This window comes from Heptranchias perlo, chromosome 12, assembly GCF_035084215.1.
Source record: "Heptranchias perlo isolate sHepPer1 chromosome 12, sHepPer1.hap1, whole genome shotgun sequence".
NCBI lineage: Eukaryota > Metazoa > Chordata > Chondrichthyes > Hexanchiformes > Hexanchidae > Heptranchias > Heptranchias perlo.
Window position 1 is genome coordinate 192,214 of NC_090336.1, and position 14,241 is coordinate 206,454.

Below are 14,241 nucleotides of genomic sequence, written 5' to 3' on the forward strand. Positions count from 1 at the left end.
CACAGAGCCCGGGCTAATATTCACCCCCCCCCCCCGGGACACTGGGTTACAATAGGACACAGAGCCCGGGCTAATATTCACCCCCCCCCCCCGGGACACTGGGTTACAATAGGACACAGAGCCCGGGCTAATATTCACCCCCCCCCCCCCGGGACACTGGGTTACAATAGGACACAGAGCCCTGGCTAATATTCACCCCCCCCCCCCCGGGACACTGGGTTACAATAGGACACAGAGCCCGGGCTAATATTCACCCCCCCCCCCGGGACACTGGGTTACAATAGGACACAGAGCCCGGGCTAATATTCACCCCCCCCCCCGGGACACTGGGTTACAATAGGACACAGAGCCCGGGCTAATATTCACCCCCCCCCCCTGGGACACTGGGTTACAATAGGACACAGAGCCCGGGCTAATATTCACCCCCCCCCCCGGGACACTGGGTTACAATAGGACACAGAGCCCGGGCTAATATTCACCCCCCCCCCCGGGACACTGGGTTACAATAGGACACAGAGCCCGGGCTAATATTCACCCCCCCCCCCGGGACACTGGGTTACAATAGGACACAGAGCCCGGGCTAATATTCACCCCCCCCCCGGGACACTGGGTTACAATAGGACACAGAGCCCGGGCTAATATTCACCCCCCCCCCCCGGGACACTGGGTTACAATAGGACACAGAGCCCGGGCTAATATTCACCCCCCCCCCGGGACACTGGGTTACAATAGGACACAGAGCCCGGGCTAATATTCACCCCCCCCCGGGACACTGGGTTACAATAGGACACAGAGCCCGGGCTAATATTCACCCCCCCCCCCGGGACACTGGGTTACAATAGGACACAGAGCCCGGGCTAATATTCACCCCCCCCCCCCGGGACACTGGGTTACAATAGGACACAGAGCCCGGGCTAATATTCTCACCCCCCCCCGGGACACTGGGTTACAATAGGACACAGACCCGGGCTAATATTCACCCCCCCCCCCGGGACACTGGGTTACAATAGGACACAGAGCCCGGGCTAATATTCACCCCCCCCCGGGACACTGGGTTACATTAGGACACAGAGCCCGGGCTAATATTCACCCCCCCCCCGGGACACTGGGTTACAATAGGACACAGAGCCCGGGCTAATATTCTCACCCCCCCCCCGGGGACACTGGGTTACAATAGGACACAGAGCCCGGGCTAATATTCACCCCCCCCCCCGGGACACTGGGTTACAATAGGACACAGAGCCCGGGCTAATATTCACCCCCCCCCCCGGGACACTGGGTTACAATAGGACACAGAGCCCGGGCTAATATTCACCCCCCCCCCCGGGGACACTGGGTTACAATAGGACACAGAGCCCGGGCTAATATTCTCACCCCCCCCCCCGGGACACTGGGTTACAATAGGACACAGAGCCCGGGCTAATATTCACCCCCCCCCCGGGACACTGGGTTACAATAGGACACAGAGCCCGGGCTAATATTCACCCCCCCCCCGGGACACTGGGTTACAATAGGACACAGAGCCCGGGCTAATATTCACCCCCCCCCCGGGACACTGGGTTACAATAGGACACAGAGCCCGGGCTAATATTCACCCCCCCCCCCGGGACACTGGGTTACAATAGGACACAGAGCCCGGGCTAATATTCACCCCCCCCCCCGGGACACTGGGTTACAATAGGACACAGAGCCCGGGCTAATATTCACCCCCCCCCCCGGGACACTGGGTTACAATAGGACACAGAGCCCGGGCTAATATTCACCCCCCCCCCGGGACACTGGGTTACAATAGGACACAGAGCCCGGCTAATATTCACCCCCCCCCCCCGGGACACTGGGTTACAATAGGACACAGAGCCCGGGCTAATATTCACCCCCCCCCCCGGGACACTGGGTTACAATAGGACACAGAGCCCGGGCTAATATTCCCCCCCCCCCCGGGACACTGGTTACAATAGGACACAGAGCCCGGGCTAATATTCACACCCCCCCCCGGGACACTGGGTTACAATAGGACACAGAGCCCGGGCTAATATTCACCCCCCCCCCCGGGACACTGGGTTACAATAGGACACAGAGCCCGGGCTAATATTCACCCCCCCCCCCGGGACACTGGGTTACAATAGGACACAGAGCCCGGGCTAATATTCACCCCCCCCCCGGGACACTGGGTTACAATAGGACACAGAGCCCGGGCTAATATTCACACCCCCCCCCGGGACACTGGGTTACAATAGGACACAGAGCCCGGGCTAATATTCACCCCCCCCCCCCGGGACACTGGGTTACAATAGGACACAGAGCCCGGGCTAATATTCTCACCCCCCCCCCGGGACACTGGGTTACAATAGGACACAGAGCCCGGGCTAATATTCTCACCCCCCCCCCGGGACACTGGGTTACAATAGGACACAGAGCCCGGGCTAATATTCTCACCCCCCCCCCCGGGACACTGGGTTACAATAGGACACAGAGCCCGGGCTAATATTCACCCCCCCCCCCCGGGACACTGGGTTACAATAGGACACAGAGCCCGGGCTAATATTCACACCCCCCCCCCGGGACACTGGGTTACAATAGGACACAGAGCCCGGGCTAATATTCACCCCCCCCCCCGGGACACTGGGTTACAATAGGACACAGAGCCCGGGCTAATATTCACCCCCCCCCCCGGGACACTGGGTTACAATAGGACACAGAGCCCGGGCTAATATTCTCACCCCCCCCCGGGACACTGGGTTACAATAGGACACAGAGCCCGGGCTAATATTCTCACCCCCCCCCCCGGGACACTGGGTTACAATAGGACACAGAGCCCGGGCTAATATTCACCCCCCCCCCCCCGGGACACTGGGTTACAATAGGACACAGAGCCCGGGCTAATATTCACCCCCCCCCCCGGGACACTGGGTTACAATAGGACACAGAGCCCGGGCTAATATTCACCCCCCCCCCGGGACACTGGGTTACAATAGGACACAGAGCCCGGGCTAATATTCACCCCCCCCCGGGACACTGGGTTACAATAGGACACAGAGCCCGGGCTAATATTCTCACCCCCCCCCGGGACACTGGGTTACAATAGGACACAGAGCCCGGGCTAATATTCACCCCCCCCCCCCGGGACACTGGGTTACAATAGGACACAGAGCCCGGGCTAATATTCACCCCCCCCCCCGGGACACTGGGTTACAATAGGACACAGAGCCCGGGCTAATATTCACCCCCCCCCCCCGGGACACTGGGTTACAATAGGACACAGAGCCCGGGCTAATATTCACCCCCCCCCCCGGGACACTGGGTTACAATAGGACACAGAGCCCGGGCTAATATTCACCCCCCCCCCCGGGACACTGGGTTACAATAGGACACAGAGCCCGGGCTAATATTCACCCCCCCCCCCCGGGACACTGGGTTACAATAGGACACAGAGCCCGGGCTAATATTCACCCCCCCCCCGGGACACTGGGTTACAATAGGACACAGAGCCCGGGCTAATATTCTCACCCCCCCCCCGGGACACTGGGTTACAATAGGACACAGAGCCCGGGCTAATATTCACCCCCCCCCCCGGGACACTGGGTTACAATAGGACACAGAGCCCGGGCTAATATTCACCCCCCCCCCCGGGACACTGGGTTACAATAGGACACAGAGCCCGGGCTAATATTCACCCCCCCCCCGGGACACTGGGTTACAATAGGACACAGAGCCCGGGCTAATATTCACCCCCCCCCCGGGACACTGGGTTTACAATAGGACACAGAGCCCGGGCTAATATTCACCCCCCCCCCGGGACACTGGGTTACAATAGGACACAGAGCCCGGGCTAATATTCACCCCCCCCCGGGACACTGGGTTACAATAGGACACAGAGCCCGGGCTAATATTCTCACCCCCCCCCCGGGACACTGGGTTACAATAGGACACAGAGCCCGGGCTAATATTCACCCCCCCCCCCCCGGGACACTGGGTTACAATAGGACACAGAGCCCGGGCTAATATTCACCCCCCCCCGGGACACTGGGTTACAATAGGACACAGAGCCCGGGCTAATATTCACCCCCCCCCCGGGACACTGGGTTACAATAGGACACAGAGCCCGGGCTAATATTCTCACCCCCCCCCGGGACACTGGGTTACAATAGGACACAGAGCCCGGGCTAATATTCACCCCCCCCCCCGGGACACTGGGTTACAATAGGACACAGAGCCCGGGCTAATATTCACCCCCCCCCCGGGACACTGGGTTACAATAGGACACAGAGCCCGGGCTAATATTCACCCCCCCCCCCGGGACACTGGGTTACAATAGGACACAGAGCCCGGGCTAATATTCACCCCCCCCCCCCCGGGACACTGGGTTACAATAGGACACAGAGCCCGGGCTAATATTCACCCCCCCCCCGGGACACTGGGTTACAATAGGACACAGAGCCCGGGCTAATATTCACCCCCCCCCCGGGACACTGGGTTACAATAGGACACAGAGCCCGGGCTAATATTCACCCCCCCCCCCGGGACACTGGGTTACAATAGGACACAGAGCCCGGGCTAATATTCACCCCCCCCCCCGGGACACTGGGTTACAATAGGACACAGAGCCCGGGCTAATATTCACCCCCCCCCCGGGACACTGGGTTACAATAGGACACAGAGCCCGGGCTAATATTCACCCCCCCCCCCGGGACACTGGGTTACAATAGGACACAGAGCCCGGGCTAATATTCACCCCCCCCCCGGGACACTGGGTTACAATAGGACACAGAGCCCGGGCTAATATTCACCCCCCCCCCCGGGACACTGGGTTACAATAGGACACAGAGCCCGGGCTAATATTCACCCCCCCCCCCGGGACACTGGGTTACAATAGGACACAGAGCCCGGGCTAATATTCACCCCCCCCCCGGGACACTGGGTTACAATAGGACACAGAGCCCGGGCTAATATTCACCCCCCCCCGGGACACTGGGTTACAATAGGACACAGAGCCGGGCTAATATTCACCCCCCCCCGGGACACTGGGTTACAATAGGACACAGAGCCCGGGCTAATATTCACCCCCCCCCCCGGGACACTGGGTTACAATAGGACACAGAGCCCGGGCTAATATTCACCCCCCCCCCGGGACACTGGGTTACAATAGGACACAGAGCCCGGGCTAATATTCTCACCCCCCCCCCGGGACACTGGGTTACAATAGGACACAGAGCCCGGGCTAATATTCACCCCCCCCCCCGGGACACTGGGTTACAATAGGACACAGAGCCCGGGCTAATATTCACCCCCCCCCCCGGGACACTGGGTTACAATAGGACACAGAGCCCGGGCTAATATTCACCCCCCCCCCCGGGACACTGGGTTACAATAGGACACAGAGCCCGGGCTAATATTCACCCCCCCCCCCGGGACACTGGGTTACAATAGGACACAGAGCCCGGGCTAATATTCACCCCCCCCCCGGGACACTGGGTTACAATAGGACACAGAGCCCGGGCTAATATTCACCCCCCCCCGGGACACTGGGTTACAATAGGACACAGAGCCCGGGCTAATATTCACCCCCCCCCCGGGACACTGGGTTACAATAGGACACAGAGCCCGGGCTAATATTCACCCCCCCCCCGGGACACTGGGTTACAATAGGACACAGAGCCCGGGCTAATATTCACCCCCCCCCCCGGGACACTGGGTTACAATAGGACACAGAGCCCGGGCTAATATTCACCCCCCCCCCCGGGACACTGGGTTACAATAGGACACAGAGCCCGGGCTAATATTCACCCCCCCCCCCGGGACACTGGGTTACAATAGGACACAGAGCCCGGGCTAATATTCACCCCCCCCCCCGGGACACTGGGTTACAATAGGACACAGAGCCCGGGCTAATATTCACCCCCCCCCCCCGGGACACTGGGTTACAATAGGACACAGAGCCCGGGCTAATATTCACCCCCCCCCCGGGACACTGGGTTACAATAGGACACAGAGCCCGGGCTAATATTCACCCCCCCCCCGGGACACTGGGTTACAATAGGACACAGAGCCCGGGCTAATATTCACCCCCCCCCCCGGGACACTGGGTTACAATAGGACACAGAGCCCGGGCTAATATTCACCCCCCCCCGGGACACTGGGTTACAATAGGACACAGAGCCCGGGCTAATATTCACCCCCCCCCCCCGGGACACTGGGTTACAATAGGACACAGAAGCCCGGGCTAATATTCACCCCCCCCCCCGGGACACTGGGTTACAATAGGACACAGAGCCCGGGCTAATATTCACACCCCCCCCCGGGACACTGGGTTACAATAGGACACAGAGCCCGGGCTAATATTCACCCCCCCCCGGGACACTGGGTTACAATAGGACACAGAGCCCGGGCTAATATTCACCCCCCCCCCGGGACACTGGGTTACAATAGGACACAGAGCCCGGGCTAATATTCACCCCCCCCCCCGGGACACTGGGTTACAATAGGACACAGAGCCCGGGCTAATATTCACCCCCCCCCCGGGACACTGGGTTACAATAGGACACAGAGCCCGGGCTAATATTCACCCCCCCCCCGGGACACTGGGTTACAATAGGACACAGAGCCCGGGCTAATATTCACCCCCCCCCCGGGACACTGGGTTACAATAGGACACAGAGCCCGGGCTAATATTCACCCCCCCCCCCCGGGACACTGGGTTACAATAGGACACAGAGCCCGGGCTAATATTCACCCCCCCCCCCGGGACACTGGGTTACAATAGGACACAGAGCCCGGGCTAATATTCACCCCCCCCCCGGGACACTGGGTTACAATAGGACACAGAGCCCGGGCTAATATTCACCCCCCCCCCCGGGACACTGGGTTACAATAGGACCACAGAGCCCGGGCTAATATTCACCCCCCCCCCCCGGGACACTGGGTTACAATAGGACACAGAGCCCGGGCTAATATTCACCCCCCCCCCCGGGACACTGGGTTACAATAGGACACAGAGCCCGGGCTAATATTCACCCCCCCCCCCGGGACACTGGGTTACAATAGGACACAGAGCCCGGGCTAATATTCACCCCCCCCCCGGGACACTGGGTTACAATAGGACACAGAGCCCGGGCTAATATTCACCCCCCCCCCCGGGACACTGGGTTACAATAGGACACAGAGCCCGGGCTAATATTCACCCCCCCCCCGGGACACTGGGTTACAATAGGACACAGAGCCCGGGCTAATATTCACCCCCCCCCCGGGACACTGGGTTACAATAGGACACAGAGCCCGGGCTAATATTCACCCCCCCCCCCGGGACACTGGGTTACAATAGGACACAGAGCCCGGGCTAATATTCACCCCCCCCCGGGACACTGGGTTACAATAGGACACAGAGCCCGGGCTAATATTCACCCCCCCCCCGGGACACTGGGTTACAATAGGACACAGAGCCCGGGCTAATATTCACCCCCCCCCGGGACACTGGGTTACAATAGGACACAGAGCCCGGGCTAATATTCACCCCCCCCCCCGGGACACTGGTTACAATAGGACACAGAGCCCGGGCTAATATTCACCCCCCCCCCGGGACACTGGGTTACAATAGGACACAGAGCCCGGGCTAATATTCACCCCCCCCCCCGGGACACTGGGTTACAATAGGACACAGAGCCCGGGCTAATATTCACCCCCCCCCCGGGACACTGGGTTACAATAGGACACAGAGCCCGGGCTAATATTCACCCCCCCCCCCGGGACACTGGGTTACAATAGGACACAGAGCCCGGGCTAATATTCACCCCCCCCCCGGACACTGGGTTACAATAGGACACAGAGCCCGGGCTAATATTCACCCCCCCCCCCGGGACACTGGGTTACAATAGGACACAGAGCCCGGGCTAATATTCACCCCCCCCCCCGGGACACTGGGTTACAATAGGACACAGAGCCCGGGCTAATATTCACCCCCCCCCGGGACACTGGGTTACAATAGGACACAGAGCCCGGGCTAATATTCACCCCCCCCCCCGGGACACTGGGTTACAATAGGACACAGAGCCCGGGCTAATATTCACCCCCCCCCCCGGGACACTGGGTTACAATAGGACACAGAGCCCGGGCTAATATTCACCCCCCCCCCGGGACACTGGGTTACAATAGGACACAGAGCCCGGGCTAATATTCACCCCCCCCCCGGGACACTGGGTTACAATAGGACACAGAGCCCGGGCTAATATTCACCCCCCCCCCCGGGACACTGGGTTACAATAGGACACAGAGCCCGGGCTAATATTCACCCCCCCCCCGGGACACTGGGTTACAATAGGACACAGAGCCCGGGCTAATATTCACCCCCCCCCCCGGGACACTGGGTTACAATAGGACACAGAGCCCGGGCTAATATTCACCCCCCCCCCCGGGACACTGGGTTACAATAGGACACAGAGCCCGGGCTAATATTCACCCCCCCCCCCGGGACACTGGGTTACAATAGGACACAGAGCCCGGGCTAATATTCACCCCCCCCCCGGGACACTGGGTTACAATAGGACACAGAGCCCGGGCTAATATTCACCCCCCCCCGGGACACTGGGTTACAATAGGACACAGAGCCCGGGCTAATATTCACCCCCCCCCCCCGGGACACTGGGTTACAATAGGACACAGAGCCGGGCTAATATTCACCCCCCCCCCCCGGGACACTGGGTTACAATAGGACACAGAGCCCGGGCTAATATTCACCCCCCCCCCCGGGACACTGGGTTACAATAGGACACAGAGCCCGGGCTAATATTCACCCCCCCCCCGGGACACTGGGTTACAATAGGACACAGAGCCCGGGCTAATATTCACCCCCCCCCCGGGACACTGGGTTACAATAGGACACAGAGCCCGGGCTAATATTCACCCCCCCCCCCGGGACACTGGGTTACAATAGGACACAGAGCCCGGGCTAATATTCACCCCCCCCCCGGGACACTGGGTTACAATAGGACACAGAGCCCGGGCTAATATTCACACCCCCCCCCGGGACACTGGGTTACAATAGGACACAGAGCCCGGGCTAATATTCACCCCCCCCCCCGGGACACTGGGTTACAATAGGACACAGAGCCGGGCTAATATTCACCCCCCCCCCGGGACACTGGGTTACAATAGGACACAGAGCCCGGGCTAATATTCACCCCCCCCCCCCGGGACACTGGGTTACAATAGGACACAGAGCCCGGGCTAATATTCACCCCCCCCCGGGACACTGGGTTACAATAGGACACAGAGCCCGGGCTAATATTCACCCCCCCCCCGGGACACTGGGTTACAATAGGACACAGAGCCCGGGCTAATATTCACCCCCCCCCGGGACACTGGGTTACAATAGGACACAGAGCCCGGGCTAATATTCACCCCCCCCCGGGACACTGGGTTACAATAGGACACAGAGCCCGGGCTAATATTCACCCCCCCCCCGGGACACTGGGTTACAATAGGACACAGAGCCCGGGCTAATATTCACCCCCCCCCCCGGGACACTGGGTTACAATAGGACACAGAGCCCGGGCTAATATTCACCCCCCCCCCGGGACACTGGGTTACAATAGGACACAGAGCCCGGGCTAATATTCACCCCCCCCCCGGGACACTGGGTTACAATAGGACACAGAGCCCGGGCTAATATTCACCCCCCCCCCCGGGACACTGGGTTACAATAGGACACAGAGCCCGGGCTAATATTCACCCCCCCCCCCGGGACACTGGGTTACAATAGGACACAGAGCCCGGGCTAATATTCACCCCCCCCCCGGGACACTGGGTTACAATAGGACACAGAGCCCGGGCTAATATTCACCCCCCCCCCGGGACACTGGGTTACAATAGGACACAGAGCCCGGGCTAATATTCACCCCCCCCCCGGGACACTGGGTTACAATAGGACACAGAGCCCGGGCTAATATTCACCCCCCCCCCGGGACACTGGGTTACAATAGGACACAGAGCCCGGGCTAATATTCACCCCCCCCCCGGGACACTGGGTTACAATAGGACACAGAGCCCGGGCTAATATTCACCCCCCCCCCCGGGACACTGGGTTACAATAGGACACAGAGCCCGGGCTAATATTCACCCCCCCCCCGGGACACTGGGTTACAATAGGACACAGAGCCCGGGCTAATATTCACCCCCCCCCCCGGGACACTGGGTTACAATAGGACACAGAGCCCGGGCTAATATTCACCCCCCCCCCCCGGGACACTGGGTTACAATAGGACACAGAGCCCGGGCTAATATTCACCCCCCCCCGGGACACTGGGTTACAATAGGACACAGAGCCCGGGCTAATATTCACCCCCCCCCCGGGACACTGGGTTACAATAGGACACAGAGCCCGGGCTAATATTCACCCCCCCCCCCGGGACACTGGGTTACAATAGGACACAGAGCCCGGGCTAATATTCACCCCCCCCCCGGGACACTGGGTTACAATAGGACACAGAGCCCGGGCTAATATTCACCCCCCCCCCCGGGACACTGGGTTACAATAGGACACAGAGCCCGGGCTAATATTCACCCCCCCCCCGGGACACTGGGTTACAATAGGACACAGAGCCCGGGCTAATATTCACCCCCCCCCGGGACACTGGGTTACAATAGGACACAGAGCCCGGGCTAATATTCACCCCCCCCCGGGACACTGGGTTACAATAGGACACAGAGCCCGGGCTAATATTCACCCCCCCCCCCGGGACACTGGGTTACAATAGGACACAGAGCCCGGGCTAATATTCACCCCCCCCCCGGGACACTGGGTTACAATAGGACACAGAGCCCGGGCTAATATTCACCCCCCCCCCGGGACACTGGGTTACAATAGGACACAGAGCCCGGGCTAATATTCACCCCCCCCCCCGGGACACTGGGTTACAATAGGACACAGAGCCCGGGCTAATATTCACCCCCCCCCCGGGACACTGGGTTACAATAGGACACAGAGCCCGGGCTAATATTCACCCCCCCCCCCGGGACACTGGGTTACAATAGGACACAGAGCCCGGGCTAATATTCACCCCCCCCCCCGGGACACTGGGTTACAATAGGACACAGAGCCCGGGCTAATATTCACCCCCCCCCCGGGACACTGGGTTACAATAGGACACAGAGCCCGGGCTAATATTCACCCCCCCCCCCGGGACACTGGGTTACAATAGGACACAGAGCCCGGGCTAATATTCACCCCCCCCCCGGGACACTGGGTTACAATAGGACACAGAGCCCGGGCTAATATTCACCCCCCCCCCCCGGGACACTGGGTTACAATAGGACACAGAGCCCGGGCTAATATTCACCCCCCCCCCCCGGGACACTGGGTTACAATAGGACACAGAGCCCGGGCTAATATTCACCCCCCCCCCCCCGGGACACTGGGTTACAATAGGACACAGAGCCCGGGCTAATATTCACCCCCCCCCCGGGACACTGGGTTACAATAGGACACAGAGCCCGGGCTAATATTCACCCCCCCCCCCGGGACACTGGGTTACAATAGGACACAGAGCCCGGGCTAATATTCACCCCCCCCCGGGACACTGGGTTACAATAGGACACAGAGCCCGGGCTAATATTCACCCCCCCCCGGGACACTGGGTTACAATAGGACACAGAGCCCGGGCTAATATTCACCCCCCCCCCGGGACACTGGGTTACAATAGGACACAGAGCCCGGGCTAATATTCTCACCCCCCCCCCCGGGACACTGGGTTACAATAGGACACAGAGCCCGGGCTAATATTCACCCCCCCCCCCGGGACACTGGGTTACAATAGGACACAGAGCCCGGGCTAATATTCTCACCCCCCCCCCCGGGACACTGGGTTACAATAGGACACAGAGCCCGGGCTAATATTCACCCCCCCCCCGGGACACTGGGTTACAATAGGACACAGAGCCCGGGCTAATATTCACCCCCCCCCCGGGACACTGGGTTACAATAGGACACAGAGCCCGGGCTAATATTCACCCCCCCCCGGGACACTGGGTTACAATAGGACACAGAGCCCGGGCTAATATTCACCCCCCCCCCGGACACTGGGTTACAATAGGACACAGAGCCCGGGCTAATATTCACCCCCCCCCCGGGACACTGGGTTACAATAGGACACAGAGCCCGGGCTAATATTCACCCCCCCCCCGGGACACTGGGTTACAATAGGACACAGAGCCCGGGCTAATATTCACCCCCCCCCCGGGACACTGGGTTACAATAGGACACAGAGCCCGGGCTAATATTCACCCCCCCCCCCGGGACACTGGGTTACAATAGGACACAGAGCCCGGGCTAATATTCACCCCCCCCCCCCCGGGACACTGGGTTACAATAGGACACAGAGCCCGGGCTAATATTCACCCCCCCCCCCGGGACACTGGGTTACAATAGGACACAGAGCCCGGGCTAATATTCACCCCCCCCCCGGGACACTGGGTTACAATAGGACACAGAGCCCGGGCTAATATTCACCCCCCCCCCGGGACACTGGGTTACAATAGGACACAGAGCCCGGGCTAATATTCACCCCCCCCCCCCGGGACACTGGGTTACAATAGGACACAGAGCCCGGGCTAATATTCACCCCCCCCCCGGGACACTGGGTTACAATAGGACACAGAGCCCGGGCTAATATTCACCCCCCCCCGGGACACTGGGTTACAATAGGACACAGAGCCCGGGCTAATATTCACCCCCCCCCGGGACACTGGGTTACAATAGGACACAGAGCCCGGGCTAATATTCTCACCCCCCCCGGGACACTGGGTTACAATAGGACACAGAGCCCGGGCTAATATTCACCCCCCCCCGGGACACTGGGTTACAATAGGACACAGAGCCCGGGCTAATATTCACCCCCCCCCCCGGGACACTGGGTTACAATAGGACACAGAGCCCGGGCTAATATTCACCCCCCCCCCGGGACACTGGGTTACAATAGGACACAGAGCCCGGGCTAATATTCACCCCCCCCCCCGGGACACTGGGTTACAATAGGACACAGAGCCCGGGCTAATATTCACCCCCCCCCGGGACACTGGGTTACAATAGGACACAGAGCCCGGGCTAATATTCACCCCCCCCCCGGGACACTGGGTTACAATAGGACACAGAGCCCGGGCTAATATTCACCCCCCCCCGGGACACTGGGTTACAATAGGACACAGAGCCCGGGCTAATATTCACCCCCCCCCCCGGGACACTGGGTTACAATAGGACACAGAGCCCGGGCTAATATTCACCCCCCCCCCGGGACACTGGGTTACAATAGGACACAGAGCCCGGGCTAATATTCACCCCCCCCCGGGACACTGGGTTACAATAGGACACAGAGCCGGGCTAATATTCTCACCCCCCCCCGGGACACTGGGTTACAATAGGACACAGAGCCCGGGCTAATATTCACCCCCCCCCCGGGACACTGGGTTACAATAGGACACAGAGCCCGGGCTAATATTCACCCCCCCCCCGGGACACTGGGTTACAATAGGACACAGAGCCCGGGCTAATATTCACCCCCCCCCCGGGACACTGGGTTACAATAGGACACAGAGCCCGGGCTAATATTCTCACCCCCCCCGGGGACACTGGGTTACAATAGGACACAGAGCCCGGGCTAATATTCACCCCCCCCCCGGGACACTGGGTTACAATAGGACACAGAGCCCGGGCTAATATTCACCCCCCCCCCCGGGACACTGGGTTACAATAGGACACAGAGCCCGGGCTAATATTCACCCCCCCCCCGGGACACTGGGTTACAATAGGACACAGAGCCCGGGCTAATATTCACCCCCCCCCCGGGACACTGGGTTACAATAGGACACAGAGCCCGGGCTAATATTCACCCCCCCCCCGGGACACTGGGTTACAATAGGACACAGAGCCCGGGCTAATATTCTCACCCCCCCCGGGACACTGGGTTACAATAGGACACAGAGCCCGGGCTAATATCACCCCCCCCCCGGGACACTGGGTTACAATAGGACACAGAGCCCGGGCTAATATTCCTCACCCCCCCCCCCCGGGACACTGGGTTACAATAGGACACAGAGGCCCGGGCTAATATTCACCCCCCCCCGGGACACTGGGTTACAATAGGACACAGAGCCCGGGCTAATATTCACCCCCCCCCCCGGGACACTGGGTTACAATAGGACACAGAGCCCGGGCTAATATTCACCCCCCCCCCGGGACACTGGGTTACAATAGGACAA